Here is a 17232-nt window from a genome sequence, read left to right as displayed (position 1 = left end):
AGGATGAACTCCAAAAGGTTAGTTTCATTTGCACACAAACATGGAACGGAGGGTAGCACCATTGCCCCCCTTTGCACTCGAGGAATAGAGAAATATTTTTAAAGCGCAGAGACTAGAGAAAATAAATATTGTTTGATGGGTCCAGAATCAAAAGTCCAGTGACATATCCTCCTCTAAAGGCTGGAAAACCAACTGGTATAATTCACTTTTTTTCATTTCACTTGTTAACAAATAGAACACGCTCGTACAGGGTTGGGGCTGATACAGCTGAAGGTGGTGTATCGAACGCACCATACAAGGGCGAGGATGATACGGCTCTTTTTGAGGGAGTAGAAGACGTGTGAATGTTGTTTGTGGGGGGGGGGGGGCACAAACCACGTCCATGTGTTTTGTCCTGTCCAAAGCTGCAGGATACTGGACGGTGTTTAGGGTAATCTCTTAAAGTGGTGCACGTGAACTGGACCGGGCCCTCGGGAGGCCATATTCAGGGTGTCGGACCAGCCGGGTTTGGAAATGGGCACAGAGGCAGATGTACCGTCACCTCATTTGACGCCCCGAACGCGGATCCTGTTAGGGTGAAGATCAACCTCTCCATCCTGTGCCCTGGTTGTGGCGGGGGGACCTGCTGGAATTCTTGACGCTTGAAAAGGTCAATTTGAACTGCGGGGAAGGATGGAGGGATTCTACAATTTCATGGTTGTTATTCATTATGCACTTTCGAGAATTGGATCACATCGAACAATAAGGGGGCTGGGAGGGTTGGGGTTAGGGGGACTATGTGTTAATGGTGACTCTGGGTGATTCTTGATTCTTCTGTGTAATTTGTATATGTTAACATGTGGGCCAATGTTTGGGGGTTTGGTGGGAGGATGGGATTGTTGTTATTGATATGGGGACTGACATTACATTTGTTACTGATTATTGTTTATTGTTTGGTGTAAATTTGGGAGAAAATGTGAAGGAGAATAAAATTTTTAAACACTAGTACAGTATAAATTTGCTATCTCCCTTGGATTTGTGTTCTTGTGAAACGTCCTGATGTGTGAAAAGCTTTGACAAAAAAATGTCCCTTTCCAACAATGCCTCAGTTATCTGGTGGTGTTGACTTCACATAATAGGTATGCAGAGATCCATCTGTCACGTGGTCGATGGTACAGGCGCTCCAGTAGACAAGGGAGATGGGGCAGAGCCCACTTTCTGTGATGGCTATTAGTTTGATGTATTGCAGACTGAAGAGTTTGCAGGACAACATTACTGTTTCATAAGCTTGAGGTTTATGTCACATGATTCCACTGCCACACCATTTTTAACTAAAGACATGTACCCTCATCTGGGTCCCCAAATTGAACGGACACTTTGTCCTTCCAAATAAATAGTTGATCAACCTGGATTCTGAAATTTCAGATCACCTTTTGAACTTGGTCTGTGCAGCCCACAAGGGTATCATTGGTGTCTGTCTGCCTATAACAAGTTGTGAGTTTCCTGATACTACCGGATAAACCCAGATGGCCTTTGTTTGTGGGCCATAGGCAAGCATAGCTTCAGCCATTTTTAAATACTGTGTCCAATTTAAAGTTTTAGAAATAACCATGGGGGTATCTTATCTATACCATATAGTGCAGCAATTGCTAGTAAAAAATTTTGGGAGCCGTGACTTGTTACAATTCATTGTTTTTCCAATTGAGGGGCATTTAGCGTGGCCAATCCACCGACCAATCTTTGGGTTGTGGGGGTGAAACCAACGTAAACATGGGGAGAATGTGCAAACTCCACATGGACAGTGACCCAGAGCCAGGATCGAACCTGGGGACCTTGGCGCCGTGAGGCAACCAGGGCTAACCCACTGTGCCACCGTGCTGCCCCGGGGGGCAGTGACTTCTGTTATTTCACATAATTTAAATTTGTGTAAAATGCGTGATCAAAATGAACAATTACCAAAAATAGCTATTTATAAAATTCAAGCTCTTCTGGTCATATACCATATTGTAAAATAATACAAAATTAAAGTAAATTCCAAAAATGTATCTTGGAACAGCGGAAAGTAAGTTGTATGGCGGGTAGTAACTTGTATGCATGTCTGAATGCAGACATTTCATTAAGAATTAACTACTCATGTTACCTAGGCAACATACAGGCAGGAGCAGCCATCCACTAACAATATGAGTGGTACGGACAAGACCAGAGTAGCTATGGAGCGCCAACCAGTAGCTCTGACAACCGGAGCAGAAGTCGTGGGAGCTATGATCAAGGAAGCAGAGGAAGTAGTTACAGTAGAGGTGGTCGCAGCTGGACGAGGTGGCATGGGGTAAGATGACCTCTTTCTTTTAGAAAGATTAATACAAAAAAAAAATCAACCCAAAGTAACAATTAACAATACTGGGCTGAAAGTGTTTAGCATTTCTGAAGTACCTAGCAGGAATGTCCTTCCAGAACTGGCTGGGTTCCAGTTACTTGTGTTGCAGTCATTTGAGAACCAGATATCCCTTCTAAAGGCTTGCTTTTAATTGTAAAATAAATATATCTTGTTTTTATCTCTTATAAATGCATTAATTTTTGAAAATCTGATCAGTGGCCTATTTCAAATTTTATTAAAACTTTCAGAAGTAAAATGATTGCAATTTTCAGCCTGGTTATAATTTTCCAAAGGCAATGTCCAACCTCTGTGGAATAATTTACCAATAAGCTTAATCTAATTACCACCTCGAGTAGAAAGTAATATTCAGACTGAATTATGGATGCCTTCTGGCGCTTTTAAAAGTGTTTTTCTACAATGAGAAAATTTGTATACTTAACTGGTAAAAAACTTGTGAATCTAATCCAATTTGCTTTTCAACATTTTACTTGTAATATGTTAAAATATGGTGTAAAGTGCAGCAACCACTGATCCACATAATTCAGACATTGCCTTTTCTGGGAATGAAACCTTTAATCCCGAAAGGACACTTAATTGTCTCCCCAATTTAAAAACAATATTATTACCTTCAGATAGACAAGAATGCAGTGTGCATTTATTACAATGTTGAAATTGGAGTTTCTCTCAAACATAACTACATCAATCTAGTTCCTATTTTGTAAAGGGGGAAATGCTTGGTTCCTTCCGTCTAGGTATTCTGCATAATTTCTGAAGCGCATAAATCATAAAACAATATGTGGCAAAATTGTGGGCTACAAGTGTTACATACTTGTTAAATTGACTTGGTTTTATTCGGGGCTCGGGTTTATTTTTAATGTTAATTAATATTATTTACTGTGTGCCAGCATAGGCCTCTTGCATTATGGCATATGCCACATTTCATTTTTAAAATGGATGTAGCAATTTTTGAAAGTTGGACTCCTTGTGGCCAGTTTTGTTTTTCTTGCTAACAACCTCCAAATGCAGAAATAAGCTGGTTGCTGCGCTTCCTTTATAGGAGAATATGATAAAAGGTTTCACTTCAACATTTGGACGTTAACTTGACTTGAGTTAATAGGGTTTCCATTTGCCAGGAAAGTTACTGTAGTTTTTTTAAATGTGGTAGTAATGTGCTAATTAATGTAAACAAACCATTTCGCCCTAATCCTTTGTGCTTTTACCTAAGAAAGTATAGGCAATGGAAACCCTATAGTCTTTGCATTTTAAAACTCCGTTGTATTTATATATTAATCAACAAGGGAGCTGAAAGCATTATCGGGATATGCCTTGTAGTAATAGGCAGGGTCAGTGGAAAATAAAAGAGTTTTTTTTCTCTAGGTTTTTTTCCTTAAAAATTGGACTTGCCAGTAAGGGTTTACTAGAATGTATCTAATTCAGGCATGGTAATATCACTGCACAAACCAGTATCAAATGGGCAGTCTTTTTTCACTTAAGTGCCTAAAATGGTTGTGAGCCACCGAATTGCCAATACCAAGCTTCTGTTCTGCACAAAGGATGAAATTTACTTTAGGACTGATGTTTTAATAGTCCAGCATTTACTCCCCTGATGGTTTGAGTGCATGCACTGTAAAATGTGGTATGAGGTTTTACAGACCAATAAGTCTTTAATCCTTGGGTTTGTACCAAATTAGATAATCTCGGTTAAACATATTGCTACTGGCCTTAAATTATAAGGCTAGAGAGAGGGGGAATATTGACCAGGTTTTCTACTCCTATTTAATTACTCGGTGACTCCATTTTCTGCTATTTCAATTGCTCGGGACTCCTTCTGGGACTGTGGGCTATAAATATCTGAGGAGAATCAGGCTCTACTTGAACAGTCCTCAGAACATTGCTGGCAAAACTCTGAATGGCCACTTGGTAATGCATCAGAAAGCTGCTGGCACCTATAGAACCTTATTCCACAACATGCCATTGCTTTCAGAAAGGGAGACAATCAAAGGAAAAGTTTGTGCACGTTTCTGCTTTTATTATTGAAAATTGGTAACCATTTTTCCTTGAACACTTAACTGAGAATCATTCCACATAATGCACAACCATGGGTACGCATACTCTAGTTCCACTGACCCTGGCACCTGGATGTTACTTAGATTATAACATACTGGCGACCATTAAACGGTATTTGAGTGACTCTTGGCATCCTCAGTCAATGCAGTTTTGGCACTTGAGTGGATTGAGTAACTATTTCAAATCTGTTGCACTCGTGCCACCACACACATTGTGTATCCCATTTATTACTGCTAAAGCGATCGCAAACAGCAAAATTAGGAATCCTCAAAGTTTCCAATCCAGTATTCAAATAAATGAAGGTAAGTATCCTCTGTTTCCATGTACAGAGGTACAAAATCAAAGTTGCAGCATTGCCTGTGCCTTACTCTGACATTGCCTGTGATCCCTCAATTCTGTGCATTATAATGAAAGCACAAATGATGGTCTTGGTGGTATCCTTCCCGATAAGGGAAGCTTGGTGTAATACATTTTAATAACCACTGGTTCTGTTAAATGCAACAAATTTAAAAAGAAACTCCCATCGATGGGCATGTGGAAAAACCGCTTAATTTCCCACATTGGTGATACTTGTTAACAACTAAAAACCCTGCTCATATCTGAAGCAGACCAATTTGAAATGTTGGTGACTATTGATATTTAAATACAAATGTGACGTACTGGGCTATATTTAAAGACCACTTGTGAGTAAATGTACACCTAGTGTGTCGCTAAGCAGCACGCCAGATGCTATCCCAAAGGTCTTATCAATGGTACTGAATTAACTTATCTCGGACAGACTAATAGTGGGAGCACTAAAATTAACCTCCATCTCCCTGAGCGAGGGAGGAAACCTCAACTAGAGCTTGTGCTCCTAAACCTTGTGGGAAAGTATGGATGTCACTTGTGGAGCAGAATGGGCTGTGCTGTAGTGCCCTTTTTGTGGTTGTGCAGCTTGTAAGCTGCTGTTGTGCCCCACCATATAATTGGTCACTTCACTGAGGTACATGGTTTCCAGCATCTGTGGATTTGTATCCCAACATGAGCTGCTGGCTTTGAAAGATATTATTGAACATGATGAAACAACTTCTTTTCGCTCTTGATTCATAAAAATCATGCGGTACATAAGTTGAGTCAGCAGGTTTGGTGCTCTGAAAAATGGATATAGCTAGATTAAAATGTGGTACCGCAAATGACACCTTCGCTAAATTTTCACAAAGTTGGTCAGAGCTGTATTAAATCTCCATCTTTATGGGTCTCTAGTATCTGATCCAGATCTATACATCCCTTTGTATCCTTGAATTGTTGAACGCATGTTTAGTCAATGTACAATTACCTATTTCTACAAATTGATTCTTAAGTAATTTTGAACCAAGTGCATCTTGGTTTGTAGTGTGTGGTTACTTTTTTCTCTCTGAACCTATGCACAATGGTGGTTTTAAAAAATTACCCTCTGGTCAATGAGTTAGACTAGTTGGAGATTCACAAGTGTTGTTGATGATGCATCCATTTGCCTCCCTAACTTGCAGGAAAAGCTCTCGGCCTGCACTTAGTGCCCCAAAGTAAATATCAATTCCGTTGGGGGCTGCATCTGAGATTCTCCCATGCTGTCATTGTAAATTGAACTTGTAAACTGCTGTGGCAAAATCAGTTAAAACCCAATTCATCTCAGCGAATTGTTTGTGTATTATGAGTGGATATTATGTTTTGGACACCTCCTTAAAATTAAACTTTAAAGGCATACAAGGATTGTGCCACATTGTGACGTTAGAGTTGATCCTTCTCTTGCATGCCCTTTTATAAAAAAAAAACAAATATAACCCTTGCCCGTCTTGGGCCTTCAGTGAGGGAGTAGATTTGGTTTTTAAAGTTATGGTGATTTTTTGTTTTTAAATTATGGGGAACAGTATAATTATAAAACTATTTTAAGTAAGTGCATTGTTAGCAGGAGATTTTTTAAAAATAAAAATAAACTAGGTAAGAGCATGAAATAAATTGGGGGGCAGGGATGGAAGGGCATACATTTTTACCTGGATTGATTATGTAAATATTCTGGGTGATTTAAAGGGTGGGTTCGTGGTATACAATACCTTTTTGTCTTGGGGGTTGGGTTATAGGGGATGCAGTTAAAACGCCCAATGAGCAGTTTACAATTTGACATGTTACAAGTTTGTTCTTCTATGGAAGAATTTAACTATAATACAGAGCCTAAGCAGTACGATACTGCTTTCACTCCCTTGTCTCCGGGTAAGTATTAGAATGTAGTTTTAATTATGCCAATACAGTATTTATTTTTAAATGCTTGAATATGGAAACTATGTTAACATGCTTTGTCGCATTTATATGCTACAGGTTACAAAGTGAGAGCCTTGTTTACACTTCAATACTTTAAACTATTTTGACTGAGCCGGCAGCATATTGAAAAGTGGGACTAGACACGTTTTCTACATATGTATGGACAAAAAAAAAATATGTATGGTGTATGCAAGTGGAGTAATACATAAAAGCATGGTATTGTACACTTGTAATGTAAACATGGTATTTATTCTATACAATAATATGTAATTTAATTGGAAGTTAAAGAGTAATGTAAAACATAGTTTTAATGGTTGCTTAACAGTTCTGTTATAAACTGCATGCACCAACTTTAGTTGTTGAGAACCCTGTTACTGGCAAGTCAAACAGTGAAGGTATATATGGTTTTGGAGGGTGTACGAAAGCTTTAGGAGAACTACTATGAAGAAAGGCAAACTCGCAGATGAAAACTGGTGAAACTTCAGAGGCCTTAGCCAGTGCTTTAAAAGAGGCACGAGTTTCATCATTGAGCCTTAGGCTCAAGAGGTACTGGCTTAAGGGAATACTTCATTTCTTCATATTTGTCCCTGCAGCGGTGTCGACCGGGGTGGCTTCAGTAAGCCTGGTGGTAAGTTTTTAGCATTAAAATGGTTAGTCAAATACATTTGTGTTTGAAGTCTGTGGGGAAAAAATATTTTGCGTAATAAAATTTTCTTGTATACAAAATTCAACGTATATGTATATATACTGGTGTCACCTGCTGGCATTAAAATGGGTTTGCGTTAAAATGGGTTTCAAATTACCTGATACTGTGGTGACTATGGATGTATAAAGTGAATAATCACTTGAGTGATGGGTTTGCATTAAAATGGGTTTCAAATTACCTGATACTGGTAATGAATATAGAAAGCCAATAACCACTGAACTGAAGTGGTATAAAATACAAATGGTTTATTATTTAAAATAAAACTTAAATGGGGGAATTTATTTTTAAAGTAAAACTGTTTAATTTAAAATTTCACTGGAGATTATTTCACGTGATGTGGTCTTGCATTTGCAGTGCATCTTGGTTGAATGAATAACCAAAAAGGTGCTCTAACTTTAGATCTAGATGTAAAAAGGTAGTGGGTAAGTGGAATGCAAAGTAATATAGTTCTTGCTTTCTTTCCTTCCCATCCAGTAACAGCTGTAGAAGAAACTCCAGAGCCTGAACCAGGTAATGATCTTAATAGCTTATTAGGATATGGGATGGATGTATCATCATAATCACTTTTTGTGCTTGTGTTTTGTTCCTTGTCTTCATCTTTATAATGGTTGGGTAACTGGATATTGGGACTTAAATCCGCAGCCTACAGGAAATTCTCTGACAGCAACTTTTGGATTTCCTCATATAATTGAATTTGTGCAGACTCTAGATGTTGCTGTCAATTTCGGAAAAATACTGAAGATATTTGCAAGTTAGCAGTTTTGCCATTTGGGTCCAAATCTGTCAAACCTTAGACTGACTGTTGTGGGTAAATCTCGACACAGTAAAGTGGTCAAGATTGTATCCAATTTTAGTTTGTTCAGGTTGTTTGACTGGTTCTGCACCCTATTCTGTGCTCTGGTAAATGCTTTCCTCAACTGGCCCATACCTTTTCTAACAAAAGATATTTACAAAGGGTTCACTTTTTCTGAAACCCTTTTTTAGGATTGTATATTCACCTTGTATCATGAGACATTCTGTTAGCAGACCTTGCAACTGGATTGTACCATTACCTGCCCAGTGTTTAGCTAAATGTAGTGAGACCCAGTGCATTCTCAATGTGACGCAGTGGAATGGGAGCCTGTGGGTGCAAAAGTGGTGGATGAGGGATAGTCGGGATGAATATTCGAATAGTCAAGACATAGAACATTACAGCGCAATACAGGCCCTTAGGCCCTCGATGTTGCGCCGACCTGAGAAACCATTCTGAAGCTCATCTAAACTATTGCCTTATCATCCATATGTTTATCCAATGGCCATTTGAATGCGTTAGTGTTGGCGAGTCCACTACTGTTGTAGGCAGGGCATTCCAAGCCCTTCTACTCTCTTGAGTAAAGAACTTGCCTTTGACATCTGTCCTATATCTATCTCTCCTCAATTTAAAGCTATGTCCCCTCGTGCTAGCCATCACCATCCGAGGAAAAAGGCTCTCACTGTCCACCCTATCTAATCCTCTGATCATCTTGTACTCCTCATTTAAGGTCACCTCTTAACCTTCCTTCTCTCTAACGAAAACAGCCTCAAGTCCCTCAGCCTTTCTCATAAGATCTTCCCTCCACACCAGGCAACATCCTGCCAATCTCCTTTGCACCCCTTTCCAATGCTTCCACATCCTTCCTATAATGCAGCGACCAGAACTGCGTGCAATATTCCACCCACCAGAGTTTTCTACAGCTGCAACATGACCTCATGGCTCCGAAACCTCAATCCCTCTACCAATAAAGCTAACACACCGTACGCCTTCTTAACACCCCACCTCAACCTGGGTGGCAACTTTCAGGGATCTATGTACTATGTACTTGGACACCGAGATCTCTGCTCATCCACACTACCAAGAATCTTACCATTAGCCCAGTACTCTGTATTCCTGTTACTCCTTCCCAAATGAATCACCTCACATTTTTCTGCATTTAACTCCATTTGTCACCTGTCAGCCCAGCTCTGCAGCTTATCTATGTCCCTCTGTAACCTGTAACATCCTTCCGCACTGTCCACAACTCCACTGACTTTAGTGTCATCCGCAAATTTACTCACCCATCCTTCTATGCCCTCCTCCAGGTCATTTATAAAAATGACAAACAGCAGTGACTTGAAGGGATGGAAGCTGCATGTCCCCTCGTCTCTGGCTTTAGGATGATTATTGCCTCCATGAGATGCTAGCTAACATATATGTATATGATATTTATATCTACAAACAGAACAAATAAAGGCAAATAAAGTGTTATATCCAAATAGCTTTGAAGATATACCAGAACAAAGACAAATGTGAAAGCTGGTCTTCACATCAGTCAACAATTCACTGGATTCTAGCTGCTTGACTTCACACTCTTACTTGGGGAATTCATTGCTTTCTTCTGAACACCTCTTGCTTGCAACAGTTGATGTATGCACGTGTGATTCTGGCAAGAACCGATTAAATAATATGCTCTTTTTCATGTCAAAATGCTCACTTAACTTGGCCAGAATAGCCAGGTGCATTTTAATTTTTTTTTTAAAATCTTTGTCACAAGTAGGCTTACATTAACACTGCAATGAAGTTACTGTGAAAAACCCCTGGTCACCACATTCGGTACATGGAGGGAGAATTCAGAATGCCCAAATTACCTAACATCATGCCTTTCGGTACGCCCATCTTTCGCGATGTCCATGTGAGAGAATGTTAGTGGTAATGTCACCTGGACTAGTAATCCAGAGGCCCAGGCTAAAGCGGCTTCAAATGTCAGTGGCAGCTGGTGCAATTTAAATTCAATTCATAACCTCTTGGGTTAAAAGCTAGTCTTCGTAATGATGGGCATGAAACTAGCGGTCATAAAAACCCATCTGGTTCAGTAATGTCCTTTAGGGAAGGAAATTTGCCATCCATACCTGATTTGCCCTATATGATTCCAGATCCACAGTTCTGTGACTTTTAACTGCCACCTTGAAATGGCTCTATGAAGGCCCCAGTGGTAACTGGTTTTAAAAGTTTAATGGGAATGGCGCTCTCCATATTCAGCGCGGTAGTTGGGGTCATCATTGCTGCATATTGCTGCACTTTGTAAAGTAGATGTGCTGTCTCCTTTCTTCAGATAGTTTTTTAAAAATTTAATTGTTTACATTTTTTGCAGTAGCAGCTGCTGAACCACCACCACCACCCCCAGCTCCGGCTCCGGCTCCAACTCCAACCCCAGCGGCAGCTCCACAGGAAGATGTGGAGAATGATACCATTTATGTGCAAGGTTTGGGTGAAAATATAACTCCAGAAAGGCTTTTGGATTCTTCAAGCAACACTGTGCTATAAAGGTTTGTATTGTCAACTAATACTGCCTGCTTTGTTGTTTTTTTTTTTTTTGTTTAGCCATTAACTTTGTCCCTCTACCCCTCAGATCAACAAGCGAACTGGACAGCCTATGATCAACATATACATTGACAAAGAGACTGGAAAACCCAAGGGTGAAGCCACTGTGTCATATGACGATCCTCCTTCTGCTAAGGCTGCTCTAGAATGGTTTGATGGTAAGCTTTTGTTTTGTCTTTTCTACCAAAACAAACTTTGCCTCTTTTTTTTTTGTTTCTGTTGATAATAGTGTCTGTTCCTTTCAGGTAAGGAGTTTGACACCAACCCAATCAAGGTTGCTATGGCCAGAAAGAAACAGCAACCGCAGCCACAAACACAACTGCAACAGCCACCACCACCATTGCAGTTTAATAACATGCGAAGTGGTGCTCCTCTCCGTGATGGCAGAGGTGGTGGTCCCCCTGGGCGAGGAGGTGAGAATCTGCATTACAGACCAGGTAATACTATTTTACTTTTTTATTCAAATGTATTTTATGGTGTGAAAAGTTCTAGTTTACTTGTAGTGCATAGCTCCAATTGGATGAGGGAAGGAGGAATTGGCTCCTTCCCTCCTTCCAAGAGGCTCGTGGCCTCTTTGCCTTCTGCAACTAAATGTGAACCTTCATTTCCTATTTTCTGTGCAATGTGTTTTCTAACATTAAGGTGGTCTTAAGTATGTGACTTTTTTTACTGATGTCTTTCATAGCATTGTAGATTTAAATACTCTGGTTTCAGAAGTTGCTGACCATATTTTAGCTGTTGATCCTCTTGTGATCTCTAATTGAAGTTTGATATTGTGCATCCTTCCCGGTGAATTGCGGGCCCCCCAATGTATCACTGATGCCAGCAACCCCCCAACATTTGATCCAAGACTACATTTTTTTTAAAGCTGCCCCAGCGCACAGCTAACAAACCAGTTCACTCAGGTGCATGTCCCTGGCACTATCTGGGCATACCTCTTGAGTGACACCTGAACACCCCTCCAAGTACTGTTTGCCAGGTGCACACCTTTGGAGACCAGTCATGCTTCATGCCTTGCTGTGTGGATGGATTTTGATGTAGGGGGATGGTAGACAATCGTACCACGCGTTCACATCATCGTGAAATGCTACTTTGGTCTTGCTCCTTTCACCGGTGCAAGCAGGAGCAGAAAGTCCTGGCCATTGGCTTTTAAACTGTGAGCACATGATGTCTCTGCAAAGCTTCAACAAGTCGAATTGGAGAAGGCTTTTCATACAACCCCCTAAGCCGAACTATAGTAAAGCAAGTTTAGGACCACCACCAAAGCTGAAGCAGATAGTCAGGCATCTCGTTTTTTTTTTCTTGCAATAGTGTAAAAACAAACTTCTGAGACTGTTTGGGACCTTTTAAATCATCAAACAATATCACGGTACTGCTGTCTAGCTCCCTGCACAACCCCCCCCCTCTCATGGGGTGTTAGTTTAACATGATCTGAATTGATGGGGCGTCTGCAATTTGCTGGAAAACTGTACACAATCTGATGCTCCCAAGTGCGACATTTTCAAAGCCTTAAATAATCGGGTATTTTTCTGCGCCTTTTCTCTGTTGCAACTAAGTTCCATCATTTTGAAAAGTCATATTTGCTTTGAGCTTCGCATTCCAAATGTCCACTTTTCCACTTAATCCTCTGTCGTTGAGTAGTCTAATCCTCAAATTTCCTGGATGTCAGTAGCTCCCTTGAACTGTAGATGCTTGCTTTGTTTGTTCCATTTTCAACATCTTGAAGAACGTTCATTTCAGTGCAGCATCTTTTTCCTTTTGTGTAAATATCAATAATGTAGGAAGCGGAATACATTTTGCACATTCATTTGGATCCTAGAAGTCTAATTCCTCCTTTATCCATCTTTCACCCATATAGTACTTAACCTCCTCTTAACTATGACCGTGGCAGCATATTGCTTGATGAAGGCAAATGCAAAGTACCCGTTTGGTACACCTGCCATGTAGCCTGGTATTAATTTTGGTTCTTGATCACTCCATCCTTCCTCCCCCTCCTATCTATGTTCCTGTAAAAGACTAGTAATTTCCCTTTCATGTTAACTGCCAGTCTCGTACTCTGACTTGCGTTTCTTTTTTCTAAGTTCATCCTGTTTCTCACTTTATACATTATCGTATACACCTTTTTCTGCTTCATCTTACTCTTTATCATCATCTAGGGAGTTCTGGCTTTGGTTTCCCTCCTTTTTCCCCTCAAGATGTACCTTGGCTGTGCCTGAGCAATCTACTATTTTTACGCAGTTTTGCCTGCCAATTTTTGAATCCAACTTAAAAGATCTTTTCCCAACCCACCTCTGGTCCTCTTTAAGTATTTTTACTCTGAATTGCCCCTTGTTCTTTTCCATCGCCAATCTAAACCTTATGATACAATGATCTCTATTCCCAAAATGATTCCCTACGGACCTGATCCACTGACTACCCTTTATTCTCCTGGGCCAGAAATGTAATGTTTGGTAGCAGTTAGCAGAGCAATCAAAATAAAAGTGTTGTGAAACCACGCACTTTCTCCATTCTCCGCCTATCAAAATGGTACTGATTTTACTTCTGGCCTTTGTGGGGAGACAAGGTTGTAAAGAATAGAATGATGTCTGAAAGGTATGCAGCGTCATTAAAATCCTCACCAACATGAAAATACTATTATCTTTTTCAGGTAATGTGACCTTTCGATAGAGTAACATTTAAATCGCCTTGCCTTTTTAAATAAAAATGTGGATGGCTGCAAATTAATGCTGCCATAATTCAAATATAAATACTTTAAATGTGAACCCCAAGAACTCATTGAATGGCAGCAGAAAATTCAGAATATAATTATCTCTTTATCTAGTATTTGTAGTCTCAGGCTTGTGGTTTTAATTTGAAATACCAGTCAATGATGTGTATCATTTGTATGGCTAAGAGGGGAAAAGCTTGTATTTCCTTTTTTTTGTAATTAAACGTGGTAGCCTGATAAAAGTTACTTTGAAGGGTTGTGTATTTACCATGACTGGTTTAATTTATGTACAAAATTAAATTTAATGTAGCCAATTTTTAGAACTAGATGCCCATTAAAGCAGCTATGGAATATTGAATGGCAATTTGGTTGTAAATATTGTATAATCATGCCCTTTTATTTCAGGACCCATAGGCCGTGGTGGAGGAGGATTTAGTGGTCGTGGTGGTCCACGTGGTCGTGGTGGACCTTCTGGAGGAAATACACAGCAGAGAGCTGGCGACTGGCGATGCCCTAACCCGTAAGTCTGGCTTGAGTTTTCACGGTTCGGTGAATTTTGATACTACAATTTACTGAATTGTTGATTCGTGTATTTTATTTCTAGAACTTGCGGGAATTCTAACTTTGCCTGGCGAACTGAATGTAACCAGTGTAAGGCTCCAAAACCAGATGGTCCTCTCCCACCACCATTCCCTTCTGGTGAGTTAATTTAATCATGGCTGGAAATATGTATTTCACATATCTTTGATCCACATGAGCACTAGTTGGCATTAGACCCCCAATGGGAGGCTCACTTTTATATCGTATATACTACAACTGAGTCTTTGCTTGTTTTGATTGCATTTTACTTTTCGAAAATCCATGAGACTTCAATGCTGGCTGTTTTATCAATTTCTGACGATTGTCTTGATGCAATATTTTCTCTCTCTCTCTCTCTCCTCCCCCCGCCCCTCACAGCCGAAGTTGTGCACTGTGTATTTGGGTATCTTTCATCAGAGCATTTTGGTCTGATTTGATTTCCTAGGTGACCGTGGAAGGGGTGGCCCCATGATGAGAGGTGGCCGCCTTATGGATCGTGGTGGTTTCCGCGGTGGACGTGGAGGTGACCGGGGTGGTTTCCGTGGTGGACGTGGTGGTGACCGAGGTGGCTTTAGAGGTGGAAGAGGCATGCTTGGTGGTCCCCCCATGGGAGAGTTGATGGGCTTTCGAGGTGGCAGAGGTGGACCAGGAAAAATGGATAGGAAGTAAGTTGACATTTAAAATATTTATAAATGCTGGGATTTGTGCATTCCTACTTTATATAATGTCTTCTATTTGAACACTCCTAATACAAGTGTGCAGACCATTGAATTAGAACGGGCATTTCCTTTTACTGGGAATTACTCACTTAATCTGCTGTGAAGGATTGCTGTAAACAATAGTAGCCCAATCTTAATGTTATGTTTGAATGAGTTGTTAATGACCTGTCTTCTTTTTAGGGGTGACCGTCGCCAGGACCGTCGGGAGAGACCATATTGAAGTAGATGACCCATCTGGTTTTCTGTTTACTACAACAAATATTTTTTAAAAATGTTTTAAATTTGTAATTCCGTATTTATAATGTTGTTTGCAACAACATTACGGCAATATTTCGGTATTGTATTAGTTTTTCAGTGGATATAGCCGAGTCAGGAAGTAAATTTCATGTTAGGGTGACTTTTCGCTTAATTTTTACTTTTGTCAAGGTGAATGTAATGATGTGAACGAGATCCTGAAGAGCATGCAAAACAAAAATGTACAGTGCATAGCTTTTGTTCTGTTTATACTATGGTGATACTGCAATAAAAAGCTGAGTCGCTCTGTTTAGTGTGGCTTCCTGAAATTCTGCTCAATGTAACTTGAAATAGCGTTCCGCATTGGTGGAAGTAAGTGCACAAGTTGCAAAGTTTTGAATAACACTGAACTGAGCTTCTGCGGCTTAATTAAAATGTTCAACGGCTATTTAAAAAAAAAAAAAAATCGTTGCACGAGTCTCTTTACAAATTCCATGTGCAGTTATTACTATAGAAAATCCAAAAGTACACTGGATAATTCTTGATTACCCTGACCCCTCAAAATGAGCAACTCTGTATATTTGAGAGAACGTTACCGGCTAAATGAAATGCTTACAGTTGATTTATAATGCATGATGTGAAAGCATTTAGTATTCTGAGTTGAGTACCCAGATCTATAGGTCACCTAAAGCATATTGGATCGCTAGTTTTCAGTGATTAACACAACATTGTAGCCATGTAAATTCTTTATACAATGCTGCTTTTCAGTGGTCGGTTTTGCTGACCCAGGTATATTCTGTACATTTGACCTGTGAAAACTAGTAATGGTGTTGAGCATTTAGGTTTACTTTGACTCGAGTATTGATGTGGGCATATTCTGACACTTGACAAATTGTGCTCTATCTTTTAAATCTAATTATTCCAATTTTTAGTTTCTTTATCTGAAATATTAACTTGTCAGTAGTGCGATATGGACTGGTAATCTGTCATTTCAATGAATATTTGACATTCCAGTGCTTGATAACTGTTGCAAAATTAACTATGGATTCACTCGTCAGAAACGGTGCACATCAGCCATTGGTTATAAGTCATTATTTGAACCTCTGCTTGCCGTAACGGATACTCTTTAAAATAACAACTGAAAAAAATAATTTGTTATGGTAAACGGCCTATTGGAACATTGATTTTTAAGATTGAACTTCATAGGTGTACTGTTTAAATTCTCCTTTCACAACAATTTGTTGAATATTGCTTAAAAGCCTATGAAGTTTACAGTTACATTTGCAGAATGTTGTATAATAAAGGTGATGTGCATTATGGTTGTGAATAATGCTTGCCACGCGTAGTCTAGGCACACAGTATATAAAGTTGACTGTCTGGATCCATTTCCAAACCCCCTATACACACACTCACCATTAGAGTTCTGTATTGCTGTTATTTTTCTAAGTAATTAAACTTGATTAATAAAGTTTTTCTTTATTGGCTGAGGTGTGATTAGTTCAGTAATGTGTACTGTTGTTTCTGGATTCGACCTTGGCCTGTATTGTTTTGGCTAACTTTACAGAAGTAATAAAAGAGTTCAACTTCCAATTCTTCTGAGTTGAGCTAGAGCATTGCTGCACAATTAGTCTTGTGTATAATTTTAAGGAATGTGCATTACACAAATAGTCTTAGTGGTATGTTCTTGATGGCACTTGATTAACAAAATGATGCACTGACTTAAATATTATGATGTTCAATTCTGGCCCAGTTTCTCCCTGACCCCACTCTCTCTTTTCCCAAACTGCTGATACGTGCCTAAACCTATCAATTCCCTTTTTTTAAAAGTAGACCCTTCTTTGGGTCCACCACACAGTATTGTAGTTTATTGTTCACCGCCACCATCTTCTCAGCCAATAAGTGCTTTATTTTTCATACCTTTTATTATTGGCGTACATTATGCAAGTTGGTTCCTTTAGTTGCTGCTTTTTTTCGGTGCCATTTTAAAGGTCACAAACTTGTCTAATAGCGTATAAATTCTGCGTTAAACTTTCCAATAAGCATTTTCTCCCTGTCAGTGTTTTTTATAGAGATGTTTGGGGGGGAGAAAGAGAGAGAGAGAATCAACTGGCAGCAGAGCAGCTCCTTTCCAGCCTCTAGAACTAAATAGTGAATCATCCATGTAGTGTTATTTTTCAGAGATTGCTCATCAAGAAATGTATTGCCTTCAGTGCAAAA

At 39.6% G+C, this 17232-nt stretch overlaps 1 pseudogene; it reads left to right on the top strand.

Annotated features, from left to right (window-relative positions):
• Nucleotides 1–16605, top strand: part of LOC119956457 — a 29765-nt pseudogene extending 13160 nt beyond the window's left edge.
• The last annotated feature ends 627 nt before the right edge of the window (nt 16606–17232 follow it).

This window comes from Scyliorhinus canicula, chromosome 1, assembly GCF_902713615.1.
Source record: "Scyliorhinus canicula chromosome 1, sScyCan1.1, whole genome shotgun sequence".
Classification (NCBI taxonomy): Eukaryota; Metazoa; Chordata; class Chondrichthyes; order Carcharhiniformes; family Scyliorhinidae; genus Scyliorhinus; species Scyliorhinus canicula.
Note: the sequence above shows the minus strand (reverse complement) of the source record. Positions and strands in the feature narration are given on the sequence as shown.